General features: G+C 36.5%; 1 protein-coding gene across 1 annotated transcript in view; it reads right to left on the minus strand.

Annotated features, from left to right (window-relative positions):
* RAB14 (RAB14, member RAS oncogene family) overlaps nt 1-11667 on the minus strand; it is a 28936-nt gene extending 17269 nt beyond the window's left edge. The window contains exon 1 of the mRNA XM_003757082.4: nt 11366-11667. The gene's annotated coding sequence lies outside the window, so the exon portion shown is untranslated. The remainder of the gene's footprint in view (nt 1-11365) is intronic.
* Between the last annotated feature and the right edge of the window lie 11938 nt (nt 11668-23605).

A 23605-nucleotide genomic window follows, 5' to 3' on the forward strand; every position in this document is an offset into this window, starting at 1 on the left:
GAAAAAAAAAAAAACCATTAATTCTGAGATCCCTTTCCCCTCATTTCACAAAATCTTTGTGAATTTCTCCCCAAAATTTTTTCCTTTATCTCTGATGAAGAGGTGGCCCTGTTTTTCAGAAAGCCAAACTTTCCCAAGTACCACTCCTGCTATTGTTACCCCTCTTTTATATGCTCCAGTATATAACACATATTGTAACTTCCCTCTTTAAACTCTTTCAAACTCTCCCTATTGGTAGTTTTCCTGCGACCTACAAATATATTTGTCTTCCTTCATCATTAAAAAAAAAAAAAAAAAAAATCCTCACAAAATTACTACACTCCTAACTGCTATTATCCTTTATTTATGACCCTTTCCCAAATTCTCTGAAAAAGTCATTTATTCTTGAAGGCTTCCGCTTTTCCTTTATTGTTGTTGAGTAATTTCAGTCATATTTAACTGGGTTTTCTTGACAAAGATAATATAGTGGTTTTGCATTTTCTTCTCCAGTTCATTTTTAAAGATGAGGGCACTGAGGCAAAACAGGGTTAAGTGATTTGCTCATTCACACAGCTAATAAGTGTCTGAAGTTGGATTTGAACTCACAGAAGTCTTCCTGATTCTATTAGTTAATTCCAAATTTGATTCCATCTTCTCAATCTTCTTTAACCTCCTTGACTTCTCCAGCATTTAATATTACCAATCACCTTATCCTTCTGGATATTCTCTCATCTTTTAGATATTCTTGACAATGCTTTCTCTTTTCCTCCTAGTTTTGCCAATTATCTCATCACCATTTCTTAAATTCTTCAAATTCATCAAATTCATCACATATGCTGTGCCCATCGACTGAGGACATACACCAAAGCTCTGTCCTGGGCCCTCTTCTCTTTCCCTTGGCAAGATCAATCCCCATGGGTGTCTGTCTCTTTCTTACACACTGACACAATTAGTTTACAACTTTAGTATCATGCTTAATTTGTGACTCCCTTACCCCACATATCTAATTTCGTCAGTTTTCAAATTTTACTTGTTTCTTTGTACACAGTATACGTCTTATCAGCTGCCTCCCCTTTACTCATCAACTACCTTAGTCCAGGTGTTCATCACCTCTCCCTTATCACCTGCTCATCACCTGCAATAGCCTCCTAATTGGTCTCCCCTCTTACAAGTCTCTTTCTACTCCAAATCATTGTCCACAGTTATCAAAATAATTTTACTAAACCCTAAGTCTGACTTCTGCATTTAATCAATTAGAGTATCTATCTATTGTCTCATCTGGCTTTCAAAGTCCTTCACAACTGAGGCGCAACTCATCATTCTAGAATAATTGTATATCTTTCCCCTTTCCTTACATTCTGTAATCCATTAAGACTGGTCTTCTCTTCCTCCCTCACACCTGACACTACCTACCATCTCTGTTCTTTTGCCCTAGCCATTCATTTCCCTTAACTAGAATATATTACCATCTCAGAAAAACATTTTCCTTCAGGATGCAGCTCAAGCACTACTTCTACAGGAAATCTTTCCCATTTGCAAGTGCCCTCTCCCAAAAAACATTTTATCTGTATAAATTTATATTAATTTTCTTTATATTCTGTGTTTTTAAAATGTGATTGTTATATATTAGAATTTATTGCTATGCAGGGAAGAGGGAGGACAGAAAGGAGGGGGGGAAATTGATACACAAAGTCTTGCAAGGGTAAATGTTGAAAATTATCTAAGCATGTTTTGAAAATAAAATGCTTTAATAAAAAGAGGGAAAAATAAAATTATGAATGAATAAAAAAAGTAAATGTACTTGCTTTTTTCTTCATTAAAATGAGATCTTGAAAGAAGGAATTTTTTCTTTGCATTTGTACTCCTGGCACACAGTAGTGTTAAATAAATGTTGAATTCTAACTTAGAGATCTTTGATTAATTCTGAATCTAAAAGTAACACAGCTGAATAACAAAACACCACAATTAATTTAGACCTGACACCAACTTGTGTGATCAGGGATTATTCATTCTCAACTTTTCACAAAAATGAGGATAATAATATCTGAACATGTTATTCTAATTTATTTGATCAAGACTTGTGATTTCATCAGTCTAGTAAGCTCTAGGTAAGGGAACGCCCTCTATCCACTTCAGAAAAGCAACAGTTCTACAATTTAAGGACCTATCTTAAAGAATTTTAAATCTTAAAGAACTCTCAGGCATAAGAGGTTAAATGACCTGGGACACATGTGAAAAAGAAATAACTTGAACCTAGGTCATTCCTGACAGTGATTTATACCACACTGCTCTCAAGCAATATTTTGATATATTAATACCATACAAACTTTAGTTCTTAGATCAAGGATCTCTCAATAGAGGTACTTTCTCCATCTAATGGAGATTTTTTTTAAATAGCATTTTATTTTTTCAAATACATGCAAAAGTAGTTTTCAACATTCACCTTTGCAAAACCTTCTGTTCCAAAATTTTCTCTCTCTCCCCAAAGCAGCAAGCAATCCAATATAGTTTAAACATGTCACAAAACTCTGACATCATTCAGCATGGTCCAACAAATTCACCCTGGGACTAACCTTAGTGCTTCTGCTAGGCAGACCCGATTCCAGGAAATATTCACAAGCCTTTTGCGCTTACTAAAGTTCTCTTTCAGCCTCTCATAACTACTTATTTGGAGGATTGCAATAATCTCCCAGCCTCAAACCTCTCCCTATTTCAAACCGTCCTTTGTGGAAAAAGTTGCCTAAGTGACTTTCCTAACGTGCACCTGTCAAGGTCACGACTTTCCCTCACCTCCAAACACCAGATAGGTTCTATTATAACTACTAGATTCAAATATGAATGCCTCTTTGGTAAAATTCTTCACAACCTGGCCTATTCCAACCTTTAGAATCTTCTTATAATGGACCTCCAAGGGCATGATGCTCCACCTTCTATGCTTGAAATGTTCTTAGAATCACTGGGTTTTTCCCATTTGCTAGTGCCCTCCATTCTCCAGATATCTTGTATTGATTATGTTAGAAGCACCATGAAGGCAGGAACTGTTTCTTTTATATTTGCATCTCCACTACTTAGCACAGTGCCTAACATATTATAAATACTTACTTGATTAGTAGAACCTACCAAAGCATTTACATAAACTACCATAGATTATGTTGAAAACCTGAATTGGACAACTGCCCCCAGTTGAGGAGGCTCATTCATTGATACTCTCATATTACTCCCAAACCCAACACCCCATTTTCTATCTTGATCACAAAAGTTACAAGTAATCAACAGGAGTTCTTCAAACCTGAACTTATTCTATTATAATTTATTTGGTTCTACTTTAGAAAAAGCTAACAAATAAAAGCAATTGACTTCAGTGCACATTTAAAGTTTGTAAAGTGCTATATATATATAGTGTAAAGCATGTGTGTATATGTATATGTATACATATACACATATGTATATAAAAAAATTTTAAATGTTAAGGGTATTAGAAAATACTAATGTCTTTTACTTATGTAACATTGTATGGTTTGTAAAATACTTGATATACATTGTCCTATTTGATCTCTGATGTAGATAGTCCCGGTGATACTCCTTTTACAGATGAAAAAACTAAAGAATGATCAAGATTAAGCAATTTGCCCATGATTACAAAGCTATTATTTATGGGAGGTGGGGGTCTTTCCAGATTTTTAAGTCTAATTTTATTATATATAATGTTCTCTCCCAAATGGAAGATTAATAAATGTACCAAATTGTCCCTGTTGGTTATTAAACCCTACATCACAAGATGCAGAACTTTAGGGAAGGATGATCTACATTTTCTACATGTTAATAAGTGACTTTTAAAAACCAAATTAAAAGGTAGGGGACACAGTGGATTGTGCCAAACTTGCAAGTCAGTAAGACGTGAATTCAAATCCTCACCTCATGTGACTTTTCAAGTCAAATGACCAGGTCACAATTTCTCTCAGCCTCAGTTTCTTCATCAGTAAAATGGAGATAACTACCTCACTGGGTAGTTGTGAGGATCAAAAGAGAATGGACCATTTTGCAAAACTTAAAAGCACTATGTTAAATAATAATCTTTATTGTTAGTAATTGGTTCTCCTTGCCAAATTTTTTTCTTTCAGCTTCTTTTCTTCCTTTTTCCTAGTTTAAAGATCCATGAAGCTAGTCACTTAAAATGTTTTACTGTGCATCCCCTTTGATCCAACAATACCACTACTAAATTTGTATCTCAAAAAAAGATCATAAAAAGGGGGAAAGGACATACATATACAAAATATTTTGTGGTGACATTCTTCAGTTTTTTCATATGTAAAATGAATACTACCTGGAGTATCTCTATCACAATGTGTTTGTGAGAATCATAAATTATGGTGTCAAAGAATTGAAAATTGAGGAGATGACCATCAATTGGGGAGTGGACAAACAAGCTATGGTATGTAAATATAATGGAATACTATTGTACTATAAGAAATGAAGAGCAGATTTTAGAAAAACCTGGAAAGATTTAAATGAACTAACTGATGCTGAGTGAAGGGAGCAAAACCAGAAGGAGAACATAGACAAGAGCAACACTGTGCACTGATCAATTTTGACAGACTTAGCCTGGATTTTAATGGATTTTTATGGATTTTAATCTATATTTTAAAAGGTCACTGAAAGTCAATCACAACTACAAAGCAAAAATTCTAATTTTAGTAGTAGTTTATCAATTTTCTAATATTCCCGAAGAAAACAACTTTCTCTTCCCTTTTTTCTTCAAATGTTTCCAACAACTGACTGTTTAAAAAATAGTATTCCAATTACTAATATAGACTATTTAGAAAGTCAAGAAAAGTTTTCAACTAAAATACTTCTTTCCACCTCTACCTTATTCCCCAATTTTCTGAGTTCCTTAAAAAGTTATATGTATTGTATTGGTCATCCTGCCATCTAGGAGAGGGGGTGGGGGGAAGGAGGGAAATATTGGAACAAAAGGTTTGGCATTTGTCAATGCTGTAAAATTACCCATACATATAACTTGTAAATAAAAAGCTATTTTTAAAAAAAAAAGTATATGTATTACATTGTTGGTGAAATTGTGAACACATTTAGCCATTCTGGAGAACGATTTGGAACTCTGCTCAAAAAGTTATCAAACTGTGCATACCCTTTGATCCAGCAGTGTTACTACTGGGCTTATATCCCAAAAAGATTTTAAAGAAGGGAAAGGGACCTATATGTGCAAGAATGTTTGTGGCAGCCCTCTTTGTAGTGGCCAGAAACTGGAAACTGAGTGGATGCCCATCAACTGGAGAATGGCTGAATAAATTGTGTCATATAAATATTATGGAATATTATTGTTCAGTAAGAAATGACCAGCAGGATGATTTCAGAAAGGCCTGGAGAGACTTACATGAACTGATGCTGAGTGAAATGAGCAGGACCAGGAGATCATTATATACTTCAACAACAATACTATACCATCAATTCTGATGGGCGTGGCCCTCTTCAACAATGAGATGAACCAAATCAGTTCCAATAGAGCAGTAATGAATTGAACCAGCTACACCCAGCTTCTTGAAAGAACTCTGGGAGATGACTATGAACCACTACATGGAATTTCCAATCCCTCTATTTTTGATTTCCCTAAAGACTAATTGTACACTATTTCAAAGTCCGATTCTTTTTGTAGAGCAAAATAACTGTTAGGACATGTATACACCTATTGTATTTAACTTATACTTTAACATATTTAGCATGTATTGGGTCAACCTGCCATCTGGGGGAAGAGGTGGGAGGAAGGAGAAAAGTTGGAACAAAAGGTTTTGCAATTGTCAATGCTGAAAAATTACCCACCTTGTAAATAAAAAGCTTTAATTTAAAAAAAAAAAAAGTATATGTGTTACTAAAATTCAAAAGTAGATACAAGTTAAAGGAAAATTGTATTCAGTCTTTTATTGAAGACAAACTTTATTTCTATTCATCAGGTTTTCTTTATTGTTTTTGCTTTGTTTTCCATTGAGTCTTTCCATTAAAACTACAGGTTAGTTTAGTTTAGCTGTAAAGATTATTCCAGACTTTATGACAAGTTAAACATATATACTGATCAATCTATATTGGTCACTTTAAGAAATACTATCTGTACTTAATCTTTTTTTAAGGAAGGACTTTTTTCTTCTTCTTACCTGATAAGCAATATAGGTACTAAGGAGAACAGTCCATTTTACCTACCTTTGAACTTTCTTTAGCTGTAAACAAAAGTTTCTGAGTGGTGTTTTTAAAGTAAGTAGTTTCAAGGTTTTTTTTTTTTTTTTTTTTTTTACCCAATATACACTCCCAAGGTGTTTCTAATAAAGATTCCAAAATGAGGAGGTTGATCGGGGATTCTTAATCTTTTTTTTTCTTATTATAAAAAAGCAATCTGCTGAAGCCTATGGACCTTTCATAATTGAAGGAAATGCCCCTCCCCCCATCCAAGTTCACAGACCCCCTGAATCTATCCACAGAACCATAACTGCCTTTGGACTAGATGATCTAGGGTCCCTTCCAACTAACTCTTGATTCCAATGAATCAACATTAATATCATGGTAAAATTTATCTTAAATTTAAATTTTATTTATTCAGAAAAACCACACCAAGAAAAACTACATTAAAAACAAATAGAAATACTGTGCATTGTAAAAACATAGGCTGCTAAACTGAAGATTTTATTTCTAGACCCCAGTTCCAAAATTTAGGAGGTCAGGTGAATTATTCAGCCTTCAAGGAAACAAACAGAAAGGGAAACAGCAGCATGAATGAAATCACTCAGCAGCTTGGTGGGTATTGGTTCCAACTACTCCTATGTCTATAGAAGTTAGAAGGATTTCAAAGAAACTGCCAGGAAGGCTCAAAGAGAAACCATATGCTGAGCTATGGAAAGATCTATCAATCAGAAGCTCCTTTCTTAATATCTATTCCTACTATTTTTAGTGTTAGCTGAGAAGCAAGGTAGTCCCAGGTGTGATGCCACTACTAGCCCACACCTTAACAGTAAAGTAATAATACTCAAGAAAGGGGGAAGGGGAGAAATAGCAGAGAAGTGTTTTTCTGGGGTTCTATTAAGAATGCAATTAACAGAATTCACAATGGCATTGTTGAGCATGACACCTTTGTAACTAAAGAAAATTACTAATAATTCTTACCAACATACAATTTTTACTACTATAACCCCTATGTAAAACTAGCACTATATTTTTGTAAACTTAAATACAAATACTATAAAAAATATTAAGGATTATCTCAAAGCTATTCTTAATAATTTCAAGGTAGTGAGTGGGGGGGGGGGAAGATTGGGGGGATTTTGGTTATTTTTTTAAAAACATGTAATTTCAAGGTAGGGAGGAGAAATCCTACTTTAGGTCAAGAGTGCTTAGTTTTAGAAAACTGATTTAGTTTCTCAATTTTCAAAATGAATTATATGTAAATTTATAACTATGGGATGCTATAATTTGAAAATAACCATAATGCCTGAAATTATATTTAATAAATGGCTCTCTGAGAAAGTGATGTATTGGGAAGTGTGGATGAGACAAAAACCAGTTATCAAAAAATATATAGTTATGTTTCATAATTATCGGTGATAAATCTGTACTTTTCACCTTTTCATTCTACTCACGTTAACTAATTTTGAGTACATTTTAAAAAACCCTTCACTGCCTTTAACTTTTTGGCATTGTCATTATTTGTTTTCAAAAATTATAATAGAGGGGCAGCTAGTTAGTGTTTTGGATAGAGCCCCAGCCCTGAAGTCAAGATAACCTGAGTTCAAATCTGAACTCCTGATCTGTCCTAGCTGTGTGACCCTGGGCAAGTCACTTAACCCCAATTGTCTCAGGGGGGGAAATATTATAGTGATTTGCATGAATGAAAAGCCATATTAGCAAGAACATGAATATAGAAATATTAAGCACTTAATGGTTGTATAAGAAACAAAGACATGGTTTCAATTCACTGGATCTAAAGATCTTCCTCTTTTGAATCAGATGCATACAAACTTTTGAAATATCAAAATTTTGAAATATAGATAATACAATTCAAAAGAAGAAATCCAAATTCAGACTATATAACACATTATTAATAAAAAGTTAAAAATGGAAATCCAAATATTTTAAGATAGTAATTCTAATTATGGTATGAACAGCTAATTAAGCAATATTCTGAACTGAATTTACTGATTTAAATTAAAAAACAATCTTTTCTGTCTGATTATGCTTATGTTTAACGTATAGAATTTAGAATAAATGAAAATTTCTTTAATTATACAGAAAATCAACATAAAATATTTTTCCACAATAAAATATTCTACCAGAATATCACCTAAGCCAAGACAGGATTTGGTTCCTAGTTATCAAGAATTGGGCTTTTTTGTGTATGTAAAGGCCTACTAAAACAGAGTACCATTTGATTTATCAGGTGACAGGAATAATTGAGCAGCCAATCTGAATAGTTAAACTTCTTCCCTAATGAAGGTCATTCAATTGCAAAGCTATATTTGTAAACAGTTCCTACTCCCAGATCTACAGAAAAAATCCTCTGCATACCTAACAAGACATTCTTCTTTAAAAAAAACAAAAAAAAAAAAAAAAAAACTGATAATTTCAATCACTTAAAAAAAAATTAGATAAAATGGATCACAAACACCAAAAATGGCAAGTTCAACCCCCTCACTTGCTCCCCACGATAACACTCTGGATTGAAAAGTGGAAGAAATAAATGTTTTGAAGTTAATAAAGAGATCTTTATTACTAAGACTAAAGTTAATAGGACCAGTTAACACTAATAGTAAAATAAATTTAAATGCTTGAAATGTTCATTTCCAATTATGACCTGAGGACAACTTTCCAAATTATACCTAGCTTTCAATTTTTAAGAATTAGAAACTTAAAAGTGTAAATCAAATATCAAGTCCTTGCTGACTCAAACATGGTCTGATAGTTTAAATGGCCCTCAAAACAAATCAGTTTTAGCTATCGTTTACAATATCTCACAAAGGCTGTATTTCAATAAAAGAGAAAAACACTTGTAGAAATATTCAAAGTAGCCTAATGATTTCTTGTTTACAACCTAAATGAGTCAAGCATTAATAAAAACTAATTTAGCTTAAAATATAAACTGTTTCAAAGAATGAAGATTAATATTTAAAGAAAGGGGCACATGTAATTTTGAATTACATACACACTAACTCACTTGACTTTTGGACCTTTCAAAGTAGACCCTAAAGTTTATAATTCTAAATATTCAGAAAATTACCTCTCTAAATTCAGTCCTATTCCCTCCCTATTTTGCCAAGTTTAAAAAAAAAAAAAAAAAAAGATAAATTCTGGACTTAAAATGTATGTAAATATAAATCAAACTAGTGAATAAGTATGCTTTATTGCATGCCCAATAGATGTTTGGAAACATCTAATAATGAATGTACATTTCAATATTTCCTTTAATTTTATAAAAATTTCTTGGCAAAACTTAGGTTAATTCAGAATTATATTAGTCTTTATGCAGAACTAAAAGACTAGTTAGTAATCTTATAGCTCCTCAGAAGCCCTAATAATTGCCCCAAAATAACACAAGTATTGGCATCTAAAGGAGAACCTCATTTTAACATACTCTGCTATGTTATACTCTGTTCAGTCAACAAATAATTTATATAGTATTTTAGTTCTATGAAGGCCAATCACAAGAGCATGCCAATTCTGATTCTGTTAATTCACAAACTTGATAATTGTCTCAGAGAAAAATTAGCTCCCTTTCTCCATTCTTCAAAGCAGCAGTCACTACTTCTCCAATAATCTGATAGCTCATATCACTATTCTGAATACTTCTTAAACTGTTAGTTATAAGAACTATTATCTTCTCTATTTTGAAAAAGAAGAAACTGAGTTTTTAAAAGTGTCTTGCCATGCTCAAATAGATAAAACCAGAGACAGGACATGAATTCAATTCTTCTCGACTTCAAGTTCAGCACTCTGCCCTGCTCACACACACCCCAAGCTGAATATTCACTAATCCCAGGGGACAGATAAAAAACTAAAACGTGAAATCATAGATGACCCGGGACCTCAAAAAATTTTCAACTAGGTAGTGCAAACACGACCACCCCAACAACAAAAATCAATTTGCATATCTTGGTGCTAAAACTGCATGGTGTATCGATTGCAGGGCTACAATTCAAATAAGTAGTTGGGGGAAAAAAACTCTATACAAAGTGTTGAGCCACCCTAGAAAAACCGATATGGTTGCAGAATCGGGGGATAAGATTTAGCTAAGGGTTAAGTCACGTCCCCAAAAACTTGATGCGAACATGGTTATTAGCCTTTTTTTATTAAGAGGACTCCCTCCCACACCAATATTTTAAGGGGCTCCAGAGTAATCACATTCCAAAAACATGTGTAGTATAATACAACCCTTTCAGAGAATCCTTGAAGCAGGTTTGTTTTTTTTTTAATTATTAGATGCCATCTTGAGTAGAATGAATCTGGACACCGTTCTACTGCAGTTCGTGGGAGCATACACCAAAAACACACTATCTCTTAAATACACATCCACGTTTCCAAGCTTGAGAAGTAGCAGTCTACTAAAATCTACAAGGGTTTTCGCAGTATAACCAAGGTGCTTGAGAAAGGGGAATTGGAAGCACTTTGAAAAGAAGTCTTTTTGTGTTCAGGGCAAGACTGTAGCCGTCTCGGGGGAAATGCCACGTCTGTGACCCAGGGGCAGAAGAGTGAGCAAGAGCACAAGCGGAAGCATAAAATACAAATTCTCTGTCTCAAGGCAGAGAAAAGGAACACCATCAAGAAATCACTTGTCCAGTTTCTTAACATTCATCAGGAGATGCCGTTTCTCCTCTCCCGGATGGATGTGTGGTGGAAGAGGTGGGAAAGGTTATAAAGGAAACACACCCTTTCCTTTCCTAGCATCTCTAAGTGCACCTAGAGCAAAAACAATGATCTGGGGGAAGAACGAAGAATAAGAGGGAGAGCAGGAGGGGTAGCGGTAGGGATGGGGGGAAGGGGAAATGAGGGTTGGAAAGCACCTTCCGCCTTCCCCTCCGCCCCGCCCCCCCCAGCCACATTCCCGCACCAAGACAGGCCAGGGGGAGGGTGGTACGGAGTCGGCGGAGTGCCAGCCGCAGCCCCTCTCGCAGCCTCACTTCACCTCCGCTACTGTCAGGAGCCGCCTCTCTCCCTGGAATCCCCTCCCGAGCGCTGCCCGCCCCCGCGGACCCAGAGGCACCAGCCCAGGCGCAGGCCCGAGGAGACTGCGCTACGAGGGAGGGCCTTCCTGCCTCCCTCTCCCCCCCTCAAATAAGCGCTCTGGCTGAGAGAGGGCTGGGGGCGCCCCGAAGGGGGCCAGCCCGGGGTCAAGTACCTGGGGGGTGGCTGGTGGCTGGGCAGCTTTCCGAACGGGGCGTGAAGCGTCAAGAGGGGAAGAGGAGGCCCCTGGGCACCAAGGAAGTGAGGCGACAGTCACGGGCCTGTGCCCTGGGCGGCGGAGGATACGAGCTCGGACAGGCTGAGGAGGCCGGGGTAAGAAGAGGAGGCGCGGGGCGGCGGCGGCTCCGGCGGCGGCTCCTGCGGCTTCCCTCAGGAAAGGATCCTCCTCGGACTCGTCCAAGATGGCGGCGCACCCTACACAGGGTTTCCTGTCACCCTCGCAATGGGCCGGACCACAAAAGAAGGGGGAGATGCGCGCGCAGCCTGCCGGGCTGCCGGTGAGGGGGGCAACCGAGGCGCAGCCATGACGACAGCACTCTCGCCACGCCTCCCTCCTCCTGCCCTCCCCCCGCCCCGCCCTTCTTCTCCCCGAAGTGCCGGAGCGCGAGCGGCTCTGGCGTCCTTTCGTGTGCGCGCGTCTGGCGGGCTCGTTCGCTCCGTCGCTTTCCTCCTCCAGCGCCGGGCCCGCGAGTACACGCGCCTCTCGCCACCCAGGAAGTTTTTTGCGCATGGGCAGCCGCCCTACCACTACCTCTGCTAAGGGCGGTTTTGGCCGTTGCTTTCTGGGGGGTCTTGCGGTGTGTCGCGCTGTCCGACTGGAACAATCAGAAACACACGAAATGTGTTCCGTCGGAATTGACATTAGCTTTGTGGTAGAGTTGGGACAACACTGCGGAGAAGTCATCCCTCACCGCAGAAAAATCGTTTCGTCCAAGGACCTGGGTTCAAATCAAAGTTCGCTTCGGCACTCGCCGCCTGTGCGAACCTCAGCGAGCCGACGTCAGCCAAGAGGTTGCCTTAAAACGCGGAGGCGACGGGTTAAGCGAGTTAGCGTAATCCCTCCCAGCCGCGCAACTTCAGGTTGTAAGCAGACTTGCAGGGGTTTTGAGAGCCAGGAGGAAGCTTTGCCCCTTGGACCAAGCTCCCTTCGGGGCTGTGCCCAAGACGTGAATCCCTTTTGAGGCACTTTGCTCAAAGCCGTCCCGCAGGTATTTATTTAACAAGCATATCATGAAGGACCGTGTTACATAAATGACTTAACACCCCATTGATCCTAAAATCTCCACGTGACGGGACACTCCAGGCTGCCTGACAGAATGGTCCCTGTTAGTCTCTGCCTGGATTTTTAATTGTCTTGAGATTTGCCTTGTCTTATCTACATGATTGCAATTGTCCTGTCCTCTAGGCCACACTCATCCTTTTATCTAGGATAGGCTCAAAGGATTTAGAGGAAAAAATATCAACCCAAAGCCGAATTATTCAGTTAAAATTATATAAAATTTGTATTATATTTGAATATTTTTAAAGTTTGCAAAACACTTTATATACATCTCATTTTGATGCCCGCATACTATTTTACAGAAGAGGAAAATAGATCGGAGAGAAATGACTTGGATAAGTCACATTCTTAATGTCTGCAGCATACAGCTGCATTTGCAAGACAATGTTCTCCAAGCACTGGGCTAGTAATGTTGACTAACTGAAGTTCAAAAAATTAATATAAAATGATCCGTTATGAATCACTGAACTAGATAAATCAATATCAATTATCCTATGACTCTACTTGATAATCCTGACTTCCTCGACCAAATCAACCATCTTGGCCTAAATCACAAGACCAAATAAGACAGAAAACAAAGATTAAAGTTCTGATTCTGCCGTTTATAATCTTTATGGCCTTATATAAATCCCTTCACTTTTAGGAGCCTCAGTTTCTTCAGAAGTAAAATAAGAGTGGGGTGAGATGATCCTGAAGAGCCCTTCCATCAAAACATTTTATGTCAGTTTAACCTAGATTTCAAAAGGGTGAATCTAGAGACTTAGTTAACTAAGATAACCTTTTTTTTTTTCAATCAGGATTCAAAAGAATTCATTAAAGGTAAATTTTTTTTTCAAAATATAAATTGAAGGGAATGACCTTTGATGAGAATAAGAGAATATACTGTCACTCTGTGTGTATGTGTGTGTGTGTGATATAAAATGATCTCTTTGAGGCCCTCCTTCAGTAAAATGTCTCTTTAAACCATATAAAATTCTTTGAAAGATGTAACTGAGATAACTCTGATAATTTTCTGACAATTCAGACCAGACATAGAAAAGGAACGCATTTCCCAAAAATGTTTGCCATCATCTTGGAGGATGTCTAGTGAAGAAAAGCTCAAATGGAATGAAAAAAAGTGAATATGCTTATTAGCAATACATGAAGTGATGGAATGCAAATTAAAAAATGAAATAGACTCTGTCTTCAAGGAAAGAAAATGCTTGCTTTATGTATAATTGGTTGATAATGGATGAAATAGCATATTTAGGATGATAGTGGCCAAGATGGTTGATTTGGTCAAGGAAGTCAGGATTATCAAGTAGAGTCATAGGATAATTGATATTTCCTTTCTAGGAATAATGTTGATTGATTACTGTTCCACTATTATAGGTATGATGGGTCTTGTTTGGGATTGATAAAGTAAACATTCACCAATCAAAAACATGGGCCCCCAAAGCAGGAAGATTCCTTTATATAGATGATGAGGTCTTTTAGGTACTTCTGTTTGCACATGTCACATTCCTGATATTGCAGAATCTCCTAAATGAGCTCTATAATCACTCAAAAAGTACAATAAATACTTTCATTAGTTACCTCAAAGGGTTGTTGTGAGACCAGGTAGGTTGAAAACAGAGAAAGAAAATTATAGACCAATCTCCCTAATGAATATTGATTGATGCTAAAATCTTAAATAAGATATTAGCAAAAAGACTACAGAAAATCATCCCCAGAATAATACACCATGATCAAGCATGATTTATACCAGGAATGTAGGGCTGGTTCAATATTAGGAAAACTATCAGTATAATTGGCCATATTAATAACCAAATTAACAAAAACCATATGATCATGTCAATAGATGCAGAAAAAAGCATTTCATAAAATCCAACATCCATTCCTATTAAAAAACACTTGAGAGTATAGGAATAAATGGACTTTTCCTTAAAATAATCAGCATCTATTTAAAACCATCAGTAAGAATCATATGTAATGGGGACAAACTGCAACCATTCCCAATAAAATCAGGAGTGAAACAAAGTTGCCCACTATCACCATTACTGTTAAATATTGTATTAGAAATGCTAGCTTTGGCAATAAAAGTTGAGAAAGAGATTAAAGGAATTAGAGTAGGCAATGAGGAAACCAAATTATCACTCTTTGTTGATGATATGATGACATACTTAAAGAACCCCAGAGATTCTACTAAAAAGTTATTAGAAATAATCCACACCTTTAGCACCGTTGCAGGATACAAAATAAACCCACATAAGTAATCAACATTCTTATATATCACTCACAAAATCCAACAGAGTTAGAGAAATTTAAAGTAACTACTAATAGTATAAAATATTTAGGAATCTATATGCCAAGGGAAAATCAGAAACTTTATGAGAAAAACTACAAAACACTTTCTACACAAATTAAGTCTGATCTAACCAATTGGAAAAATATTAAATGCTCTTAGATTGGGCAAGCAAATATAATAAAGATGACAATACTACCTAAACTAATCTATTTAGCACTATGCCAATCAGACTCCCAAAAAACTATTTTAATGACCTAGAAAAAATAACAAAGTTCATATGGAAAAACAAAAAGTCAAGAATTTCAAGGAAATAAATGAAAAAAATCAAATGAAGGTGAGAAAAGCATTTCATAAACTTCAAAGTGCAGCATGAATTGTTAGACGGTGTTCAAGACCATTAGATCTCTAGGAAAAGTGAAGAAAGAGACCAAAATATTAGTATAGGAATAGTATGAAGACTTGAGAGGTATCCCAGCAGGACTTTTAGGAAAGTACTTCATCCAGGTAGCCTAGGACCAGAACAAGACCCACAGGAGCAAGACAGCAGAGCAAAGAAAATAAAAAGTAAACCTTAGCCAGTGGAGATAACCTGAATTTCTATCCCTAAAGATAAGCCTAGAAAACAACTTCTAGTAGAGCCAGCAGTCCTGGAAATAGTACCAGGTCAAAACTGCCTCTAAAATTTTAATTCAAATCAATCTGTAATTAAGCACTTACAATGTGCAAGTTCTGAATGTAATAGCCAATGAGTTTTAATAAATATAGATTGACATGACTAACCAATTATCTTGAGAAATCACTTTTGATAATTCAGTAGGTTTTTATTAAGAGCTTACTATGGCCAGGAATTTTGGCATATGTTTATAATCCTTGCTATTGCAAAAAGCTGAAGCTGTTGGATCCCTTGAGCTCAGGTACTCTGAGCTGCAATAGGCTAAAGGCAGATTTGTTGTCACCAATATGGTGAACCCCCAGAAGTGAAGGGTCACTGAAACAAATGCCTGAAGAGCAAATTGGCCCAGGTAGGAAAAGAGGAGTAGGTCAAGGCTTGCCTTTGATTCAGTATTGGGACTAGGACCATGAGTATGGCTGCACTTCCCTCCTTGACAAGAGAGGGAGACCCAGTCCAATCTCCCAAAAAAAAAAAGCCTACATGATTAAGGCATTGGGCTAGCTTAGGTTCATGATACAAAGATAAACACAGAACAGTACCTATCCTCAAATGTTTTGTTACTGGTTTATATTTATCTAGTACATTCTAGGTTCCAGACCACATAGAAACAGCCTTTGCCCCCATTTTACAGCTGAGAAAACTGAGTCTCAATGAAGCAGAAACCATACTTTTGATCTCTAAATCTTTTTTGTAAACAATGCATTGACTACACATGAGTCAGGTCTGCCTCCCCTGCCTCAGGAAGGCTGAGGCAAGGGAACTGCTCTTTATTGAGAAAACACCCAGCAATTGAAATCCTTTGAGACTTACTTGTTCCTGAGAGGAGACTGTATCACATGAAGAGTGATCACTGGAGAAGTTCTGCATGGAAATTATAGTTATGGTGACTTCTAATATAGGAGAAAAATAAAGTTATTTTCAGCTTCTTGACCTCTCATCATACATGTCACAAGAGTTCTTGATGGGGAGAAAGGGGAAAATGCTCTTCATCCTTTGATGTTAGTACTCTGCAACTAGAACTCATCAGCTCTCAAAGACAGGGACAGGGGCTACAGACCCAAGGATCACATGACTTAATCCTGGCTGCTTTTTTATCTACATTGTGAACAACCAGAATGTCGGCTTATTCCATCTTCTCTCCCCCAGAAAACCAACTTTAAAAGTTTTGCCAACTGGTGAATGCTGGGATCATGTTTGAGTGCCGGATCTTCAGAGAGCACTTAGAACACAGGGGCAACTTTCATAATATAATAGACATCAATATAAACCTATAAGTTTGCAAGTCTTATTACGTGTATTTATTATGTGCCTCATAACAATAATGTAAGGTAGAAAGAGCAGTATCTCCATTTTAGAGAGGAATACTTAGAAATACTAAGTGACTTTCCCTTGGTTGCACAACTAGTTAATCCTGTCAAAGCCAGGATTGAATCCAAGCTTTCTTGACTCCAAATGCAATTCTCTATTTACTACTGTCACTCACAATGGTCACGCCTCATTTCTATAACATTTTAAGTGTCAGAGCCACAGTCTAGGGAGAGATTGTCCTCTTCTCACCAAGGACTCCTCATTTCTGAGCTCTTGAAGACCAGGTTCATATCCAGAGGAAAGATTGTCACTGAAGACAGTATTAGGCTTTTCTTGGCCTCTCGGTCCCATTACAATTTCCAACCAGAGTAAAACCAGGGAAATAATCTTCCAAACAATGTTTGGAATGCCTTATGCTAGGGTGAATAATCCTAAAAGGGATTAAAAGAGTCCCTTTAAGAAAGGTACTGAATATACAAAGTATGTGCATATCAGGAATAATTATTTACTCCACAGCAAAAGAAATGCTTAAAAGACAAAACAAAACAAAAACAAAAAAATGTGGTGTTAACATTTAAATACTTAAAACAATAAAATATTAACAGTAATAAAACAAAGACTCACAGATACCCATAAACAGATTCAAAAAACATGTGAGGCACTCCAAGGACTCATAGAAACCTATCTTTATTATATTCTCTTGGATGGAGAAGAGATTTTGGGGGGTTTTAAATAAATTTCACCTTCAACTTCTGTTTTTATGTGAAAGGAACTCATTCAAAATTAATATCTTCTGGCTAATTAGCAGTACATGACACATCCTAGAGATGCAGGAAGATGTAATGAGGTACTGGTAAATGTTTAACAATCTGTTTTTCAGAAGGAAAAAAAAACGCTATTGATAAAATGTTTAGTTTAATCTTATTAACATTTTCTCCACAAGTATAGATAATCAGCAAAATAAATTGAGTCCTGTTTTGAAGCATTTGCTGGTTTCTACAGCTTAAATTCTCATGCCGAAAATTTAACAATTGGCTCTCAAGCTTATATGATTCAACTCCAGCACACTCCGGAGTGTAGCTGCTGAAAGCACTTCTTTCTGAACAGCCAGCATCCAATTCCTGAATTCTTGAGTTCATCAAGGCTAGAACCATCTTATTCAGCATAGTTGTTTAGTGCTCTCGTTGCTCTGTGCTACTTTGATGTTGCTAGAAAGGAGGAAGATGGAAATAAATGTTTCCTTCATTAGAAATCTAAGGGAGACCTTACAGAATCACAAAATGCTTAAAAAGAGGATACGGGGAAGAAAGGGAAGAATCAGAGACAAAGACAGAGATAGATAGTGGGGGAGGAGGAAGAAAGGGGAGAGAGAGAGAGAGAGAGAGAGAGAGAGAGAGAGAGAGAGAGAGAGAGAGAGAGAGAGGAGAAGAAGAAGAAGAAGAAGAAGAAGAAGAAGAAGAAGAAGAAGAAGAAGAAGAAGAAGAAGAAGAAGAAGAAGAAGAAGAAGAAGAAGAAGAAGAAGAAGAAGAAGAAGAAGAAGAAGAAGAGGAAGAAGAAGAAGAAGAAGAGGAAGGGAAGGAGGATAAGAAGGAGGGAGAGAAGGAGGGAGCAAAAGGGAGAGGGAGGGATGGAGAGAAGAGGAGAGGGAAAGAGAAAGGGAAGGGAAAAGAAGGGGGAAGGAAAAGGAGGAGGGGAGAGAGAGAAGAAGAGGGAGGGGAAGGGGAAGAAGAAAGAAAGAGGGAGAGGGAGAGGGAAAGGGAGAAGGAGAGGGAGGGGGGAGGGAAGGAGGGAGAGAGGGGGAGAGAGAGAGAGAGAGAGGAAGAGAGAGTGTTTTTGAAATGTTAATCATTCACCATGTGAGGAAGCATGACTGGAAATAAGAAGGGTGTGGCCTGCAGAGATCCTGATGATTAGAGAAGTCCTAAAGTAGGACTTTCCCTCTATAATTAACTAACTCAAAATGTGAAGAACAGGTAGGATACAGTTATGTGTATTTCCACCCATAGCTATCTAGATGCAGTGATTCCAGTTTAGAAGTGACTAGAGATAACTAGTCCAATTTGATCTTGTCTCTTTCTCAGTATCAGCAACTTCTGAGCTTTTGTATTTTCTACAAGGGAAGAAAGTGAGGGCAGTGGTACAGATGGTAGGAGCTTGAGAACAGTAAATGTTCCCTATTTGTCATAAATCTGGAAATATTCAGTCTTCATCCATTTGGTTTTATCTGTGAAGAGAGCTAGTCCTAGGCTCTTTTACATTACCTTGAATTACATTGAAGACGCATTTTAGTGGTCTGGGACCTGAAATCTGTACAATGTCATTTGCAAACTTTATCTCATGGAAAATTTTGTCGTCAATAATTGTTAATTTTAGTAAAATGTCAGTAACTTAATCTTGAGGTTACAAATTACTCTTTTACAGATAATTGTTCTAAAACTTCATCTTATAAAATATTAAGTATCTGAGCAGAGCTCACTTTGAAGAAGACTTATGAAAAACTCATTTTTGAAGTGTACATATTCATTGATATGTGTTAGATTACAAAATCTAGGGAGAAGAACATAATCTTGTAAATTAAGAAATCTGAATTTTAGTCCCAACTCTATGTCATATTTTAGTCATTTTACTGTTTTGGCTCTCAGTTTTCATATTAAGATAATGGGCCTAGACTCGATGATTTCTGAGGTCCATTCTAGTTTTAATTTCCTGTATTCCATGTTCTATAATTCTTTGCTTTTAATTTCTTTTTCAACTCTCACATCCTATATTCTAAGTCCTAATGTTATGTTCTAAGATTTCATCTAACTCTAATAATCTATAATTTGATTATTCTGATTATTGAAAATTTAGCATGACACCCTTTGAACTAATAATACCACTTATATGGCTATATCTCAAAGAAATCAAAGAAAAGTTAAAAGAACTTATTTGTACAAAAATATGACAATTCTTATTGTGTTAGCAAAGAACTGGCAATTGAGGAGATGTCTTTCAATTGGGGAATGGCTGAAAAAGTTGTGGTATATAATTGTGATGGAATATTATTGTGCAATGAGAAATGATAAGGGGAATGATTTCAGAAAAACCTGGGAAGATTTACATGAACTGATACAAACTGAAGTGAGCAAAATCAGGAGAATATGTACATAGTAATGACAATATTGTAGTGATGTTCAACTATAAAAGATTTAGCTACTCTAATTAATACAATGATCCAAGACAATTCCAAATGATTCACAATGAAAACTGTTATTTGTCACCAGATAACTGATGAACTCTGAATACAGTTTAAAATATACTCTTTTCACTTTGTTTCTTTTGCTTTTTTTTTCAATATGGCTAATATGGAAATTTATTTTGCATGATTTCACATGTATCATTGCTATCATATTGCTTGCTTTCCCAATAGGAGGGAGAGAATTTAGAACTCAAAATGTTTTTAATTGAATGTTAAAATAAAGCATTATTGTTTTGTTTTGAGAAAAAAAATTCAGCTTGAACAATTCTTTTATGCCACTTCAGCTCTTTAATGATCTCTTTTTTTGGTCAGTCATTTTCCAGGTTCTGACTTCAAGGACAGAATTTAGGTATCAGTCAAATAGTCTTCCATTCAGACCATCCCCAAACCATTTTTCACAGACAAGCCTTTTTTATGTTAGTTGGGGACTGCCTTGATTTCACTATGTATACCTGACTTGTGCATCTATTTTTAGATTAAATTTTCTTCAGCCAGTCACCTCATCTTGTTTCTCTTTGTTTTTGGCCTATATTGAATTTGGAGTCAGAAGACCTAGATTCAAATGTTGACTTGACTTCCTGCTTATATGACTGTGGACAAGTCACATAAACTCTCTGGACTTCAGTTTCCCTAGCTATAAAATAGTGGGTTTGGACTAGAATCAGACATGTCAAATGAGCTGACCTGCAAAATTCCTTACTGAGGCCTGAGCCAGATAATAAAAATATAATACAATGTAGATAATGTTTATGATTTTCTAAGGTACTATATATCTGAAAAGGATCCATTTATACTTATTTAACATTTTTGGACTAGATTATTTCTAAGGCCCATTCCATATTTATATCTTATAATTTCCTAGAAATATATAAGAAACATAGTTCCAGGCTAGATTCTGCCTTGGGATTAATATTAAAGGTTAAAAAATAAATAAGTCAAGTATTGTATATCATTGTCCACAAGGGGGAGTTTCTAAAAAATTGAATAAAATATACAACTGCAAGCTCTGTATCAGGTTCACGGAATATATATATTCAGAGCATGAGAGGACCTTCAAAGATGCACTGAGTTCAGTCTCCTAACTTTTACAAATTTGGAAGCTGAGGCACAGAGAACTTAGCTGGTAAATGTCTAAGGAATGTTACCAGTAAAGATCCCAAAAGTTCTTTGTAACTAGTTACAACTCTTTTACAATCCTTACCAATTCACTGATCCTGTTTTAGTAATTATCCACTGGTTGGACAGCCCTATGGTTTTTCAGTAAAACCTGCCCTCCAGCTTCTCTTCCTGCAACTTTTAGCAATTTTCAGATAGCCAGATAGCATAGTGCACTCTCTGAACAACATATGTGGAATAAAACCTGTTGTGTTGTATCTGGCAGCATTTTAGAATTGCACCGAAAATGTTGTATACCCATTTTACTGAGCCTTCTATCTGAGGCTCAGTAACCCCAGTATGTCTAGCAGAGTTTGATTAAGTCACCCTCATCGTGGAGCTTCTTGGGCATGGCATCATGAAATTGTGAACAAATTCCACTGGCCTCAATTTGCAGCAGATTTTTTAAAGAAATGTAAGACTTCTGCCAGGTATGTTCAAAGGAAAGTGCTACCCATATGAGCTGCTTATTTAGAGGGCATAAATAGTAGCATATCCCAAACAAGTGACCATTCAACCTCTGCCCCAAATGTCAAATATTACAGCATCCTGCCAATCACAAGGACTTACATTTTCAGTATATCCAAATTTCAATACAGCATTGTATGTGTTCTCATATGAGACTACCTTCTAACAAAGCTTCCTGCACTAAATGAATGACTTTTAAGAAAAACAAGTCCTTTTTTTGGAGACTGTTATGTTATCTCCAGAATGCTTTTCTTATGGAAATTCCTACTATGCAGTACTAAATTCTCCCCTCAGATAACATCTCACATTTTTTTGTAGCACTTACTTCAAAATAATGTATATAATAAAAATATTATCCTTACTTAACAGATAAACAAATTGAAGCTCAGAGAGCTAAATAACTTGCTCAAGATCAAATATCTTGTAAATGTCAGAGCCAGGACTTGGATAGAAGTTGTTTAATAGCAAAAACTGGGTTTTTTTCTTGCCTAACTGCTATTTCTTCATCTGCTTCTTCCTCTTACCCTAAAAAAGGTAGAATTCTATTCTTTTCTATGTACTATTAGACTCCGCTGGAAGTCTTCTGTAAATAACAGTAATAATCATTGACATTTATATTTTTTCATACATTATATCGGTTGATTCACACAAGCAATATCATATAGTTATCATCTCCATTTTGCAGATAAGCAAGTCTAGGTGTTGTGCCACAGTTCTCTTTTAATATCCTGACCCAGTTTCCCTAATTGTTCTATTTAGTTACTCTGCCTCAGGTTATAACCATTCCCCCTTAATGTTTGATAGGATAAAGGTCTTATATCTTAGACCTTAGGCTATACTTATTTCCTCTTAATGTTTAATGGGATAAAGGTCTTTATCCATTTTAGACATCATTAGAATATCAGGAGTCTCTCTAGTACCTCCCATTATGTCATCCTAGGTGCTTCTCCCCATTAGGTCATCCCCACCCAGGTACCTCCCCCATTATGTCATTGTTCTTGTTACCCTTTAAAAGAACCTTGTTATCTGATATTCACTGCTGGATTCTTTGAGATTGTCTCCTTCAGCCCTAGGACCAAACATGGATCATTTGGTCCCAGTAAATCTCTCCATTTAATAAACTATTAAATTGTTCTCTAATCTCTGCCTTACTCAGTTTCTCCAGCATTACAATGGGTCAGTGCAACTAAATAAATAATGTAAAACTGATGTTTCTATTCCCTTAAATTATGATAATAAAAGCAATATCAGAAAAAGAAAGTAATACTGGATATTTATGCTATAGAATTATAGCTTTTTTTTTTTTTTTAAACATAGTTGATAAACATCCAAGTCAGGCTTGAACCAGAATTTCCTGGTGTTAATCCTAACACTTTATCTACTATGCTATGCAGTTTCCTATAACATAAATAACTTGCATTTACTTAAAACATTATAGTTTACAAAAAGCTTTCCTCATAGCAACTCTATGAGTTGAAAAGTGCAAATATTTTCTTTTTATCTTATTGTTGTGTCAAAGTTCCTTTTTAATGTCGTGACCCAGTTTCTCCAATTGTCCTATTTAGTTATTCTGCCTCAGGTTATAACCTTTCCCTCTTAATGTTTGATGAGATAAAGGTCTACCTCAGTTGCTCTGCCCCAAAACCTCAGACTAATCATTCCCTCTTAAATGGTTGATGAGATAAAGGTTTTATATCTTTAGGTTATAGACATTCCTTCTTAATGTTTGGCAGGATAAAGGTTTATCCATTTTAGATTCATTAGAATATCAATAACCTCCCTCCATTGTGTAATCCTAAGAGCCTCCCCCATCATTAGGTTATCCCCACCTAGGTACCTCCTCCATTATGTCATTGTTTTTGTTATCCTATAAAAAAGCTTGCTGTCCCAATACTTGGGGGTGGACTCTTTGAGATGATAGTCTCGTCCAGCCCTGGGACCAAACATTGATCCATTGGTCCCAGTATTTCTCTCCATTTAATAAAC

Source organism: Sarcophilus harrisii, chromosome 2 (genome assembly GCF_902635505.1).
Source record: "Sarcophilus harrisii chromosome 2, mSarHar1.11, whole genome shotgun sequence".
NCBI lineage: Eukaryota > Metazoa > Chordata > Mammalia > Dasyuromorphia > Dasyuridae > Sarcophilus > Sarcophilus harrisii.